The sequence below is a fragment of the Plectropomus leopardus genome, chromosome 22 (genome assembly GCF_026936395.1).
Source record: "Plectropomus leopardus strain MGB_pleo_1.0 chromosome 22, ASM2693639v1, whole genome shotgun sequence".
NCBI classification, from domain to species: domain Eukaryota; kingdom Metazoa; phylum Chordata; class Actinopteri; order Perciformes; family Serranidae; genus Plectropomus; species Plectropomus leopardus.
Window position 1 is genome coordinate 6,887,348 of NC_142197.1, and position 15,806 is coordinate 6,903,153.

Genomic DNA, 15,806 nt, shown 5'->3' on the forward strand with positions numbered 1-15,806 from the left:
TTAAACCACAGTGTCTCACTTTCCTATTTCCACAAACGTAACATGCAAGATATAATGTCTGAATATAACAGATTTGAAGTTCATAAAAAGCACAAAAACCAAGCTGACTCTAACAAGTTACATTTTCACTAACTAATCCTGGACTGAGATATGAAATCAATGTAAACTCACGTATCTAAAGTCCAGCAAAGCAAAAAAAAAAACATCAATGTGTTTATCTAATGTTTGAGTTTGTAATTCTGAATTGCTGGATTTACCACAGTGTAACAAAAAAAACTTTATTTTACAAGCCCTCCAGAGCAACAAATACCAATAAAAATCATGACAGGTGATATGAGCTAATGGCAAAACATATCTTGACCAATTTTTCAGTCTTCCACAAAAATATTAATGCTATGCCGAGCACATGAACAGCCCTCCAAAGTCAAAATTACGAGTGGGAAATTGGGAAATTTTGATGATACCAGAGTTGCCGAGTTGCGGCAGAAATGGCAGAAAGCATGGAAACAGGGTAAACAATTGACAGCATTCTCCTTGTAGTTGCACATTTTAGTATATGCATCTATTAAGCAAGCAAACTTTCAACTAGAAAGCATGCCAATCGAGTATACTAGCACTGATAACGTTATTTCATAATGCGAGATGCCGACTCGACATCATAAATATATAAACACAGCAGGCAAAAGTCAATATTTGGTCAATGGCAATTCTCCTATTAAATATAAAGTTTTGATCACATGTTAAGTGTAATATGGTTTCAATATTAACTGCTGTCTATGTAGAGTGACCTAGATTAATATAATACTGCACTGTTTTAAAAGTATTGTTTTGGCACCAGTATCCAAAAAACCCCAAACGACACCCAACAATACACAAAATGCAGGTTAATCACTTGGATTTAATGTTAACAGTAGACTGTAATTACTGTGTGCTGACCCCGGCCAGGTTTACTCAGTGAGCTGCCGGTCCCCTCTGGGGGGGTTATAATGGCAGCTCTGTGTCTCAGCATGTTCTGGCAGGAGGATGGGGTCTCCCAAATCTTCTCCAGGCACCCAGCCAGACTCTCACCAGTTCACCATTCAGCCACCATCCGCTGCCGTTTAGACCTGAGAGACCGAGCCTGTGTGCTGCCCGGCTGGACGCTCCAGCACATGCCAGCCTTTCGCTCGGAGAGCAGGCCAGCCGGCGGACAGACTGGGACATCGGTGGTGCATTTTAAGTAGAAGGTAGTGATTTATTCCTGACTCCGGCTCAATACGTGTTAGCTGAGTGCAGGGAGGAAGGTGCTGGCTGCATAAAAATCCATACAAACACAGCATCTGGCAGTGGATATCAAAACAGACTCAAGGCAAAAGTATTGATGCTGATTGTGACGATCGGTTGAAAGAAAAATCCACCCTCCAGTATCTACTGTGAAAAATGTTCTTGGTCCTTTTGTGTTTTTTCCACTTTCCATTAACACCCTTAAAACCTGGATGGACGTCAGTTTTCTTTTGCTGCGTTCAGACGCCTTTCGCATACATTTTAACCTTTGAAACCTGAAGAAATCGGTTTGATTTCTTTCAGAAACATGGGGGACCAAGCAATAAGGAACTTGGCAAGAAATGTCCCACATACTGCAAGCAATAAATAATAAGAAGAAAAAAAATTGAAATTTTGCTTTGCATGGTAAATGTCAAAACGACTTTATCTGTATATATTTTTAAAATTTCCAATTATGTTTGCTTTTTAATTATTTAATTTAATATAATTTTTTAGCAATTCTTTCCTGTTTTCTTACTTATTTTCTGCTAATTTAGGTAATTTTCTTTCTTTTTTGGGGGGCGTTGCTCATTACCTTCTTCACATATTTTTTGAAAAAATACAAATAAAAATCAGACCAGTTTGGGCTGTCTCAGCAGTGGAAAAGACACAAATACTTTTGAAATTGGCGCAACATGACCAGACAAAAAAGATAAAAAGGTGCTTTTGCTAAAGATGTACAAAACTTTGGTTGACGCATTACAGACTGACAGTATTTACACACCTTTTAATGATTTAGCCACGATAATAAAGGTTTTTTAATGTAAATTCTCCTCCTTTTTCACTTTTTCTTTTTTTTTTTTTTTACATTTTTGGAGTGCCTAGATTTCCTTCCTGAGCACCCCACACAAGTTTTTGACCTATGCTTGATTATAGCTGACAGAGCAACCAGTCACCTCTCTCTTTTTCCAAGCAAAAATAACCCATTCCCCTTTTTATAGGGACCCCCTGCAGTGCTCTAGCTTGTTTCGCAAAATGCAAAATGGCAGCTGCAAAATGCAAAATGGCAGCTCTTGTTTCCAAATTCTGAGGTGTTAACTCCAAAATCTGACCTTTAATTTTAATCTTCCACATCGCTTACACTTCCCAGCAATCCCACTTCACTGCGCTCTCCACAGCGCACCCACAAATAGTCAATTATTGCCGCCTAATGGTGTTTTATTTCTCCTTTAAGCTGTGCGGGAAGCAAAGTGTATTGAGGATGTTTTTCTGCTTCATGGCACATACGATCCCCTTTTGTCCCTTTCCCGCACCTTATGCTTTGATCTCACCGTGACTGGCCCCTCAAATCATTTCTACTGTCTATGAAAAATCAATAGACACGGAGGGAAAGTGCACTGACTGATCTGCTTTTGTCTGCGCCCTTAGACGCATTAAGCAGCCTTCCTGAAAACCAAAAGCAAACCATGTCACTCAATTAAACATTTATCCGCTTAATTGTGTCATTCAAAAGGCATCGGGCCTGTCTCTTCAGTTAAAACGGGATCTCGAATGCAGCGATAAACACCCACTGCTTTCTGTAAAATTTCCTCCTCTGTGGGGAAGTTATGCTCTTCTGCTGCTCAATATTTGCCGGCGGAGTCACGTTACTCTCACTAGAGTCACTAGTTTCTCTCTAGTGTGAAGCAGGCAGGCAGCAGTGATGACAGGTAAGAGCTAGTGCGATCCTCTCGGATAGAAAAGCACTAATCACCCACAGTGGGCAGTGTGAAGAATGTGTGGTCTGAGAGCTCTATTCGCCAGCCGGGATGCAGATGTTGTCTCGCTCGCGATTACAATACTACTTCCTCACAACTGCACAGCCAATTTGACCCTCATTATAATAACATTTTGGTCTACAGATATTCGCAGAGCTCCGAAACACGACGATGAAGTGTGTGCATCTCCTCTGCAATGCAACATGATGGCACATTATGATAATGTACACCAGGAATTCTGCCCTCAAATTCCACCAGCGTGTCAGAGTTTGGCTTAGCATAAATGCATGTCTAATAGTGAATGTGTATGATTTTATCAGTCGGAGTGACAGTCGTGGAGAGAAATTGCTATTTGTAGCAATAGAGTAAGAATGTTGTATAAACAAGATGGAGCTTAAGTGAGTGAATTTAACGCGGCTGGTTAAAGATGTTAAATGTGAGTCTGGAATTATGCAGGAATCACGGGAGGGAGGAACAGCAGCGCGCTCAATTGAACACATTGTGGGCCGCAGATGCACTAAGAAATAAGCGCAGACAGACAGGCAGGGATCATTGGGCTTTTCTCTCCATGCCATATGCCAATCAATGAATTATTCAGGGGGGTAGGAGTGAGGAGTTTCTTCCCAATCAGTGCAACAAATCCGGAGCGTTTCTTTTCTGCTGAGCAGCCTCATTTAAGCGCAGACACCTGGCTCCAGGCTGAAGTCTGGCTGGCAGTAGGAAGTTGCTGAGCAAACTCACAGAAAGGCAAATGCTTGACATCAAATCGAAAACTGATGAGATCACAGGAAACCCTTTCCTACTGGGTCTTTTTTGGGACTCTAAGCCTGTGATCCAAACTCCAAAAGCCACTCTGATGAAGTACTGCAACCCAGTATCACAAGAAGGTATATTTATAGTGAGCAACACAGCAAATCACAATTTACCTCCAATGCCCGGGCTTAGTGCTTACGCAGGAAGTCGTATGACCTTTGTGTTGCAAGGTGGAAAGACAGGCTAAGCGATGGTGGATGAAAGCGTAACTGACTTTCATGCAAGAGACCAGAATTCACGTCTTGTCCAAACTGCTGTCCCTCCCAGGTCATCAAATACCAGCGTTTGTCCAAATTCTTAGGATCTGATACCCTCGCACAAGGTTTCCTTTAGCATCTGGGACTTTCACCCAGGAGACCGCTGTTTGTGTCCCATGTGAGTCCTGAACCAGTCTGATTTCAAAGACCTGCAATACCACACTGCAAATCTTATAATAACCACGCGTTGTATGAGTTATTAAATCAAACAGCACGTTTCAAGTTATCATTTTGGGACATTTTATACATGTGAAGTTGAGATAATATATTTTAAACAAAACATAATCCAGGGAGTATAATTTAAAGTATTATTTTTTTGTTTATTTTCGAGCAGCATTGCCACAGTACAGGTGCCTGTTAGTACCGCGCCCATTAAAGCGGCTCTCACAATCCAGCACACAAGGTCTTCAGTCAAAGGATTCAAATGTTGAAACACTGAATAAAATTATTATAATTTTTAATTTATTTCTACATATTCAGTGGTGTAGTGGTAGTTGATGAGGTGGGTGCACAGCTGAGTTGATAAGTAGGTTACCAAGGGCCTTGATTAGCTAGAACTCATCTTGTTAATTCAACAAGGTCAGAAGTGGTTAAGGTTAGGGCACAGAGGTCATGGTCAGGGTTAGTATTTGCCAATATCAGATATTTATATATATAGATTAAAGTGGCAAATGTACCACCAGAAACTGAAGTGACTCAGTATAAATCGTGTAACAGTCCTCAAAGGGAGTAGCGTGTGGTTGAGTCGTGGGTTAAACACAAGACTTTCACACAAAAGACTAAGTCCTATGAGTCAGTGCCAGTTTGCTATTTTTTAGACTTAGTTGAATTATTTTCAAGTGTTCGGATATATAAAGCTGCTGGTGGAAAACTGTGTACATAAACTTTAGCAGAATAGCTGACGAATTCCATTAAAGTCAGTGCCATACTTTAATGTTGCTAGGATACACAGAAATATACACCTGATATAAATAACCAAATTGGCACCCCATTTGAAACAGTGTTAAATAGCATCTGCCATTAGTATTTTCCTTTCCATTAACCATCACCATAGTTAAGGCAGCATCTGCACAGATATCTTAAGATGATTATCTAAACTTATAAACAGCAAAATAGACAAAAGGTAAAAAAAAAATGTATAAGACTTTGGTGCTTTAGAGTTCCCCTGAGTTAAAATAAAGCAGGCAGTGAGCTATCTATATGGGACAGATGTAAATTTCGCCACTTATGTAGAACCACTCAATTTTAGGAAGAACAAATCAGCAAGCTGCGCCTAATTTCCTGAATGTCTTCAGTTAATCTAATTAATGAGAACAATTGTGTGAGTAGATAAGAAGCAGCTACACACAACAGCAGTATGTTTCCGGGCAATATATGGCCATGTGAGGCAAACTCAGCACTATTCGCCACCTGGGAGACATCAAAAGACATGCAGAAGGAGCGAGCGTGTGCGGAACAAGCAGAGGACTGAACACGACACTCTGTGGCTTTGGCGATAAGCAGCACCACTGTATGCTTGTTGAGCTGACTCTGGAGACGCTAAAATAAAACCGCCATTATTTAACAGTGTATTTAAAGCTTTGTTATCATCAAGCATGGAATTCACAACTCTTTAACTCATTAAGCAAAGAGACGGTCATTTAGAAATGATTTAAAAAACAAATTAGGCCCAAAAAAGCCCATTAAGAGGCGAATCTTTTATGAAATACGAGGTCAACTTTTCAAACATTTGCAACACCCTATTAGGTTCAGTCCCTCACAACATGAATGAGAGTCAGAATTGTTTTGATGATAATGCATTTCTCTTACATCAGTACCAGGAGCACTGGGCTGATTACACACGTCGCTTTGCGGTCGTCGGGGGAGCTGACTACTGGGAAATTCCACTTTTAAATAATGTCCGTGTTTGATTTCTTTGCCTGCCGCTGAGCGCAAAGTGCATCTGCAGACTGCATTGATGAGCACAAAGTGTAATGGCAAAACTGTTGCACGCCGCTCTTCCCCCCTACTTTGGCATTTGTATCGAGCCGACAGGTGGGAAAAGTGTGACACAGCATTTTTGTGAATGGGATGAAGCAGATTGCATGATACACTCATAGTGCTGAGAAATCCCATTCATATGGCTCCCTGCACCAGAGAGACTTCTGACAACCGAGAGACAGCCTGCCAAGAAAACAATTCAAGTCTATTCAATTTAATCACAGCCACAGGAACATACAATAGTACTCAGGCGGGAGACTACTGAACGGACGGAGCAAACGATTAACTCATCGCCAACACTGCCAGGCTGCACCAAGCTGCTGTGTGACCTGCAGAGTCGACCCAGTCTCCGGAAAAAATGTTGGCTTTGTACGTTTCTGCAAACCACGTATATGTTACATTTGCATGAAATCATGTAGCGGGTACTTTCAAACTTTTCAAAAATGCTGGGTTTAATATGGAGTTAGATCATATTCTTGCTTAAAATGCCCTGTTTTGGGAACATAATCACAGAAAAGAAGCTGTGTCTTTGCCTAAAAACATCCCCATTTTGGGTCATGACCTGGCAGGAAACGCACAAATGTTTCTGATTAAAAAAACAGCTTCTCATCACAGTATCCTGGCAGGAAATACAGTGATGCCTGTAAAAAAAAAATTATGTCACTATCCCAGCTGGAAATGCAACAATGTCTCTTTAAAACACAACTTTTTTTCATGGCACTATCTCACCTGAAAAAAATGTGGCGGATTGCTAGAAAGAACCCATGTTTGATGACCAAAATCCTGATGAACACGCAATAAATTTGTTGTTTGCAGAATTGCCCAATGCCAACATTTTCTTCTGGCCACTGCAGTGCTGTGATGCTCAATGGTGATGCAACAGTGGTGCATGATGAAATGTAATATTGATGTTAATTAATGTGGTTTGTGTGAAAATCTCTGCCACTGCAATATGGTGCAAGGCTCAGGGATACTGGAGGAGTAATAACAACTGGACATGCTCTCACATACCAATGTTGCATGAAGCCATGATCACAACGAGCGTAAATGCAATCGCCAGAAGTAAAAACCTAACATTAGGCAGGATGCACCACAGTCGTATAACCTCAACATCACCACCACAGCAAGACCATAAAGTCATGTTCGGCATGATGAAGTTCTGTAGTTTCATTTTGCCACTTACTAGCAACTGCCTTCAAAAAAAACAAACACTTTACGGCTTCAAAATTCAGTGTATTTAGTGAGGCGTTTTTGTCGTAGAAAAAAAACGTGAAAATATTTTAAGCTTGCGTTAACCACAGACCTTATTTCAGATATCTAACCAAAAATCCACTCAAGAAACCCAACAACTTTAAAACGAGGTGCTGAAGAAGTGCTGAAATGCTAACTCATTTCTAAGTTTTAGGACCCATGTAATGCGCAGGAAACAAAACTGATGCCGCATGTGGGAAAACCTTGAGAGAGTTTTTGATAAATGAATAACTTGCAATCTGTGAACACAGTTTTGGTGCAATGACCTTCGTCTTCATGTTTCATTTAGTGAGTGACAATAAAACAGAGGCCTGGTAAGAAGAAAAAAGGGTGAAAAAGCTTTTGAAGGTAATAAATTAAAGCATGGTTAATGCCCATTCATCAAAAAAGGAATAAGTAGAATCACACACAGAAGCTAAAAGAAAAAACTATTTTGAAAAAGAAGGTTTTCATTTCAAATGTGTGGTATACTGTATTTTTTTTCATATTTTAATATAGTGTATTTTTATATTCCACAACAGTGTGAATACACACAGCATGTACAGTGATGTCATTGCAAACCTCACTCTAAATGTATCCATGTTATAGATGCTCCATTACCAGAATCCTATCTGCCTTTTCTTCCGCCTAATGAACCCCAAATCCACCAAAAAACGGTTGATTTTTTTTCATGAATATCAGTTATTATCAAACCTAATCACAACTGCATGATCACATCAAAACAGCAGAGCATAATTATGATTTGGTGGGGAAAAATCATAAAGAAAAGCTTGTGCATTTGTAAAATTCTACCACAAAATATTGCTTCTGAGCTGTGACTGACAGCCTCGTGTGAACGCCGACACGGCGAGCAGCAAAAAGTGAATGAGACAGAGACGATGAAGAGGCTGGGTGTAGAGTTACACCAAGCCTGCTGCCATTAGGGAGGCGGGGAAGCTAGAGGAGGCTGTGCATCAAGTGTGTGTGTGTGTGTGTGTGTGTGTGTGTGTGTGTGTGTGTGTGTGTGTCCATTTGTCTGAGCGCGCTTTATACCTCCACCTGTGTGTGAGCATCTGTGAGAGGGAGGAGAGTGTGTGTGTGGGGGGTGGGGGGTTCTGTGTGTGTTTCATTGGCTGCGCGTTCAACTGAAAACAAGTCTTCATGCACATGAAAGCATGAAAGGACAGCCTTTAACATCACCCACAATCCCCTGCAGCAAGGTCATGCAAACCATCAATCGATAGAGATTGAATAAGAGGATGGAGGTGAACAAAAAAGGCACAAAAGCTCGGGTTAATTTGAACCGTGCCGCCGACATTTCAGCTAATTACGGAGGGTTTGGCCATATAGTCAAATGCGGCACATAAAAGGCGCCCGTAAACCATCAGTTTAGAAACATAAAAGCTCCTGCCCACAGGTAGCCACCCCTCTACGTGACACCTCAACCCTTTGAAACCGGGATTGACAACAGTTTTCTTGTGCTGCATTAAGACACGTTTTACAAGTTTAACCCTTTGAAACCTGTGCAAATTGGTTTGACTTGTCTTGGAAAGATGCAACTTGGCAAGAAATTCATAAAAAATATAAATAAAATTTGTAAAAAAGGTGAGAAAAATACCTAAAAATGAGGCACTCAGTGGCACACCTGGTGGCACCCAATGCAGAGGCTGTGTCTTTGCCACAGCCGCCGTGGGTTAGATTCCTTTGCTGCATGTCATCCCCTCTCTCTCCTCTTTTCACACTTAAGCTTTACTATACAAATAAAGGCAAAAAGCACCCACTAAAAAACCCTTAAAAAAAACTGATAATGATGATTATTATTGAAAAAAAGGGGTAGATTAAAAAAAAGAAGAGGAAGAAAAATGTCTGGAAAACTACGTCCATAATTATTGTACCTACATAGTTAAAATTAAGTTACAGAATTTATTTAATATTAAAAAAATTACATTTTTTTTCAATTATCAGTACTTTCAGGGGTCTTTTTTTGCATATTCTGGGGGCCATGTCTTTTTAAATTGCTCATTTCCTTCTCCCCATCGTTTTTGCAAGAAATCAAACCAATTTGCTCAGTTTTCAAAGGGTTAAAGCATGTCTGCACACCAGACATATTAGGCATGGAAAGTCATACACAAAATCCTGCATATTGCATCGCGCTTGTGGCACAACTTCCAATGCAAACATTGTCATTTTGCCTGCAAATGATAAAGTTAACCTGCAAAATCAGAGCTCTGCCTGCAACATTAACCTTCTAGCATCAGATAAAGCCGCCTGCATGCCTTTTCATTCACTCAGTCATTCATCTACAGCTTTAAGTGTGTGTAAATGTGTGTGTGGATGACAGAGATGCTCTCTTCCTGCTTGCATCTCTATAATAGCCGGTGATAATATTGTTTATAGGAGGGGCAGCTGTTCTCCCTATGACAGCTCCTTTTTTTTACTGTTATTAACCACACACACACACACATACATGCACACACTGAGGCGGCCTGACTGCAGCGTCTTAACATCTCCTCCTCATTCTCTGAAATGATAATTGGGGAGAATCCTTGGCTATTGTCTCAAGTGCATTACATCATGCCAGCCTCTCAGTCTGCATCCCGCCCCCCTTTAACTCTCTCCTCTGTCTTTCCACTCACAGTGACAGCCGGCCGTGTGTCTCTCCCCCTGCAGAGAGCCTCACAATGTCAACCACACACACACACCGAAATGTATAGCTCATATACACCATCCACTCCGGCATCACCCATCAGCAGCCCGGAGTTGTGAAGAGGGCACCGCGTAAAATCACCTTGAGCCTGCAGGAGCGGGGGGCCAATGTAGGTCACCGCAACACCGGCGGCAACAGTGTGCATACTCACATTTTTTTTATTCCTTTACTATCAGTGGCAGCGGATCAATGACAACTGCAGTCTCTGCGAGCTATAGCATGAAGCAAGCGGACAATCCTAGGAGGCTTCTTCAGTGCAAACAAGCAGCAGCAGCAGCAGCAGCGACGCCGAGGATCCGATCGGGAAGGTGCGGCTGCTCCCCGCCGCTGATGATGGCATTATTGTCCAAAAGCAAAAGAGCAGGAATAATCGCCAAATTAGCCGCGTCGGGTAATGACATTTGATTTCCGGGGGCTGCACACACACACACACACACACCGGTGGAGGAATTATGGCATGTTACAAATTCTGCTGTGATAAGCGGAGCTGGAAAAGACCATTGTCGGAGCTGGCGGAGGGGAGGCGTGTGGAGTCTTAAAGTTGCAGCTGTGCAATTTCCTTCCCCCTCTCTGTGTGTGTGTGTGTGTGTGTGTGTGTGGACACATGATAATAATAATAATAATAATAATGTTAATTATGAGAATGTGATATTTTTTAATATTAATTCTAATTGGAGAATTTTACCAAAATAAAGCGTTCTTGTTTTTGAAAAGGGAACCACAAGGCGTCAATATTTGCTTAAAATAAATAAAATATCAATCAAATGTGTCAGCATTCATAAAATTATGTGAAATTATTTCTTGCATATGGACCAGTGAGGTCACGCTTTTCCATCCAGTAGAAAATGTGTGTTTTTCCCAGTATCCGTTCTCACCTCCTCCTGTCACACACTTGGTCTGTGCCTGGTTCCAGGTGTTGTATTTGGGATTGTTCTGACAGTTGCAGTTAGTCTCATATTTCTTCAGACATTTTGGAGATGAGAGAAATCCCTCCGCTCACCTGCCTGATTTTGATGGATGGGGCTAAAGTTCTGAGACACTTTTTCAAATAAAGATTCTCAAACTGAATCTGATCTGCTCACTGAGATCAATAGTTTTTTTTAATTTAACAGCCTATTTAAACTGTGAGGCCAAACCTCTGTCCACGTCCTGTTGTGTAGGCTGCTTTAGGCTATGTGGATCAGAACCCTTCAAGATTATCTGATGGACATATTTGTCATTCAAAAAAGCAAACCAGAGGGGTGATAGGATGAATTCAAGATGCTAGTTAGCCAGGGCCTCAGGCATTTTGAGGGCATGCAAAAAATATGGCACCCCTCTCATAATTATTTTTGAAAAATAATGCATAAACGCAATAAATGCATGTGTTAACTGTGGTGGAAGTGAAAGGGAAAGTTGAAGAGGGAGGGGCAGGGGCTCAAGCGGTTTCGCAGATTGTTTACAACATATTTTTTTAATGGGAATTGATGACGAATAAAAGACAAAGAAGAAACAGAGAGAGTCTTGCAAAGCGGCACCTCTCTAGTCAGCAGTGTGCTTGAGCACCACCTGGGGTCTATCTGTGAATGTGCCTGCCTTTGTTCTTCAACCAACTGTTGAAAGAACAAAGGATATTTACCGTGAGCTAGCAAAGGACGACACAAACAATTTCAAGTGGCCGACAAAAGTAGCCGACATCAGGTGACTATAGTGCCAACAGTGTGGGACACATCGCTAAAACTAGGGCGACAAACACTCAATAACAGCCTGACACTGACCAATGGCTGACCCTTGGTTTGGTGTGTCAGGGCCTCTACGGGTCCATTCACACGGCAATGACTCTTGCATTAAACGTCAAACTTTTGCTGCGGTTTGGCCTTTCGTTCACACAACAATGGTGTTTTCTTTCACAGTGAACTGAATTATAGAAGGATTTGTTGACCTCCTGCACCCATAGGAGCATGCCCAGAGCAGCACCAGTCAGGTCGAGCAAGCATAACGAATGAATGAAATGGTAAAATATTGATGAATTAATATTTCTCATAATCACAGCTGTACTACAGTGACACTGAGCTGCCACCCTGTAGTGGATATCGCAACTTTAGCCACTTTCCCTCAAAAAAACACTAAAATATAGACACAATATTTCTTCTAATAAATCTTATTTTCCTAATTCTTCGTTTGGTGTGAGAGATGTTGTAACTGCCCTATGGTAAAAGTAAGAGAACTTACACGGATTTTCATTCATGGTGAATATTTCCATAAACTTTATCTCCTTCTACTTTCTAATCAGACTGTTTTTTGCCCAAAGGCAATAAAACACTGAAATGTCAGCGAGTCCATATTTAATCATGTCCTTAAGAATCCTCCCTTGACGTTTATTCGGTTTGCTTATGATTTAAAATATACAAGTCAGTTTATATGCTCAGAATTTATCATATAGTACAATCATAATAATAAACTAAGGAAAAATCTTCTTGTAAATGCTTTAAATGAAGGTAAGCATTACATTATTTAGTTACTCTAATGGTCACTTTGAGCAAAATTAGCCAACATCAACGTACGGTTCAGCTATCGACCCACGGTGAAATATTACCTTATGACTCTGCCGGAGTGTGATCACTGAAAGAATAACACCCTTTTTCTGCTCATCAAATATTAAAGGACTTGAGTAAGTTGTGTCTGGGTGTCACAGAGAGCCGTATTATTTCGATTTGTAAGACATGAGTTTTTTCAAACACGGCATAAATCTTTAAGCGCCGTCTGTGAGCTCCAGGAAGGTGGAGATAAGTGAAAAAATAATTGGTTCTCACTTCAGATGTGCAACAGGAAGCTGGCACATTTTGAAGGTAAAGATACATTTAATCAAATACAAGCTGGACAAAAAGCACAAAGTTGCCCTTAGGACATGGACAGATGTAAAAGTGAGCTAGGTTGCAGTTACAGGCTCACTTGCTTCATTCTGATTCACTCATAAGTTTTGACCTTTTGTGGCCACAATTTGATATCAGCATGAACAAATAATCAAAAAGAACTGACACGTGCAAAAGAATGATACTGAAGCACACTAATTTAACACAAACTACACTGATTAAAGTGATCTGATATGAAATAATTGATTTTTTGGGCTAAAATTTGGTTTATAGAATGAAGTTTTTACTTTAAAAATACATGGTTTTGGGAGTTTTCCTCCACTGGAAAAACAGTGATGTCTTTTGGCTTAAAAAAAAACAAGAAACAACTTTGTGGCACTACTCCCGCTGGAAACAAAATGAAGGGACCCTACAAAACACCTACATTGAGAGACTGAGAAGTTGCGGAAAATACAGTGACAGGTCCCTAGGTTTGTCGCGAGGACAAATGGATCCAGTGATTTTAAACGCTATAAACACTGAACTAAGCACTTTCACATTACAAACAATGCAACCCCAGCGCTGCTCACTGAAGCTGGGCTCCTTCCTAAAACGTGAATGGCAAAAACTAGAGTTAGTGTTTGGTTTGACCCTTCTGGGAAACATGGCGATGCAACATGTTGATCTCCATAAACTAAGGACCTGCTCCCTATGTAGATATAAACGTCCCGTTCTACGGAGAGCAAAACAATTGTAATATTCAAGTGATTATACACTAAAGAGAAAATACATATATCATATATCATATCATATCATATCATATCATATCATATCATATCATATCATATCATATCATATCTTTCTGCTAAAATATCCCCGAAACACACTTTTCCTTTAAATTCCCTCCCTTCCCTCCCTCTCTTACCAGCTAATCAATAGCTTAGTGTCACTCACTCATCTTATGTTTTCAGATGGTTTACATTACATCATCATTTTTGCTTTCATCAAAGCTCGACTGAAAAAAAACCCCTCCCCTTTATCTCTTTCTGAATCCCTCTGTCTGTCCCCGCCGTCCCCCGTCCCTGTCAGCTGCAGCAGAGTGGGCTGGTAACAAACGGCCTGTAAACTGACCAGCGACTGATGTCACTGTCCATGGTGCTGAATCCTGTATGCTTTATGTATGTGCTGCTCTGCACTGCAGCCTGATGGGGAGGGTGTGTTCGTTTCAATAAAAAGTATTGCAGCCGACTGTTGTGCTGCAGCTTCAGAACAATACATGTTTTCTTTTAATCACATCATAGAAGATTTGCGGACTACTGTGACAGGAATCTACTCTCCCTGGATCCTGGAAAACACCCACTCTGTTGGATTTATCTTCCCACTGTCTGCCATTGGCTTGGATATTTAATTAACACACATTATACACGAGTTCTGTGTTTTCTGTCTCAGTCTTCTCTTTAGCGGGGACTGAATCCCACCTGGGAACAAGCTCTCAGATGCCTCTTTTCTGTGTTGCAGCCCCAGCTCGCTTTCCCCCCTGTTCTTTTCCTCTTGTCTGATAAATTACCAAAACAAACGGAGAGCTAAGTGGTGAAGTGGAGAGCTGGCTCTCCTCTCAAGTGAGAAAATACTCTGCTTGCGGGCCATAAAGCCTGCGTGGAGACACTGGGTAGAAACTGACACGCCCAGAACTTGATGCAAAAGGCAGACATTTGTCATTTTCTAGGATTAAACAGTGAGTGGTGATGAATTCTAGTGTGTAGTGTTTTTTTTTGTGGGTTTTTTTAACTACGCATTTGGGTCATTTTATGAAAAGATTGATAGATAAAAGATTCATGGATAAATGCTATGGCTCAGACAGTAAAAAAATTCTGGAGGGGCAGGCAGTAGCTCAGTTGGTAGAGCGGGCACCCCATGTAAAGAGGCTGCGTCCTCACAGGTTCAATTCCGGCCTTGGCCCTTTGCTACATGTCATCCACTCTCTCTTTCCCTTTAACAAGTGACTGAGTGATGATGATGTAGCAGGATTTAGGATCACCTTAAAATGCTCTGTCAAATAAAGGCAAAATGCCCCCGTAATAATAAATAATAATAAAAAATAAATTAATTTTAAAAATTTGGAACCGGTTTGATATAAAGCCAAACACCAGGATGGTATACTAATTTTACCACTACATGTCACACTTGACAGCAGCCGCTCCTCCCAAGGGAAACATAACAACATTGTGTCCTAACAGAAAACAAGCGTCAGACTATGGTGCACCACTGCTAAACATCCGTTTTCTGTCCACATTGAATCTATTATAAATGCACTTCTGTTACATCGTGTAAACAAACCACATAGCTATCAGCTGTGCACTCGAGATCAAACTAAAGACGCAACCACTTAAATATTTTCCCATGTTTGTATTTTGCAAATAAAAAGAAATAATTCATATTATGATATTTACTGGAAATTACATACAAAATAGCCAACAGCAAGTAGGTTGTTATTAGCGATGGTCATTTACAGTTGTATTTAACACAGTGACATATACTTTTGGACTTGCCAGAACGTGCCATGATGACGAATGTTTTTTAAGTTATTGTCATTTCCTTGTTTTGTTTTCTACAGGCTACAGGTCTGACTTTCATGAATCTTGCAGGGAGGGTGAAGCATGTGCCAAGAAAGAACCCATTAAATTTTGGAGCGGATCCAAATCACAGGCAAAAACACAAATTAAATTAATTTCATGAGAGAACGACAGGCTGTATATATAGATGGACTATATGACATTTCCCAAAAAGTGAAGCTAAAACATCTTGATCACCCCCTGGTTATGCCCAAAAGCATGCTTAATGAGGGGACCACAGTGACTTTTGAGCACTAAAAATTGTTTTGTTTGATTTTTACTTTATTTTTTGTTTGTTTGTTAGTGTTTTGTTGTTGTTGTTGTTGTATTATTTAACCAATTTCTTTCTAATTTTCCTCTCTGCCTTCTTCCAATGA

At 40.6% G+C, this 15,806-nt stretch overlaps 1 protein-coding gene across 2 annotated transcripts in view; it reads right to left on the reverse strand.

Moving 5' to 3' along the window:
* Positions 1–15,806, reverse strand: part of ppfia2 (PTPRF interacting protein alpha 2) — a 253,750-nt gene that overhangs the window by 205,841 nt on the left and 32,103 nt on the right. Inside the window, exon 1 of one of the 2 annotated variants that reach the window (XM_088073033.1) lies at positions 10,138–10,478. The exons of the other annotated variant lie outside the window; for it this stretch is intronic. The gene's annotated coding sequence lies outside the window, so the exon portion shown is untranslated. Of the gene's footprint in view, positions 1–10,137; positions 10,479–15,806 lie in introns of those variants that run through there. 2 annotated transcript variants of the gene reach the window in all.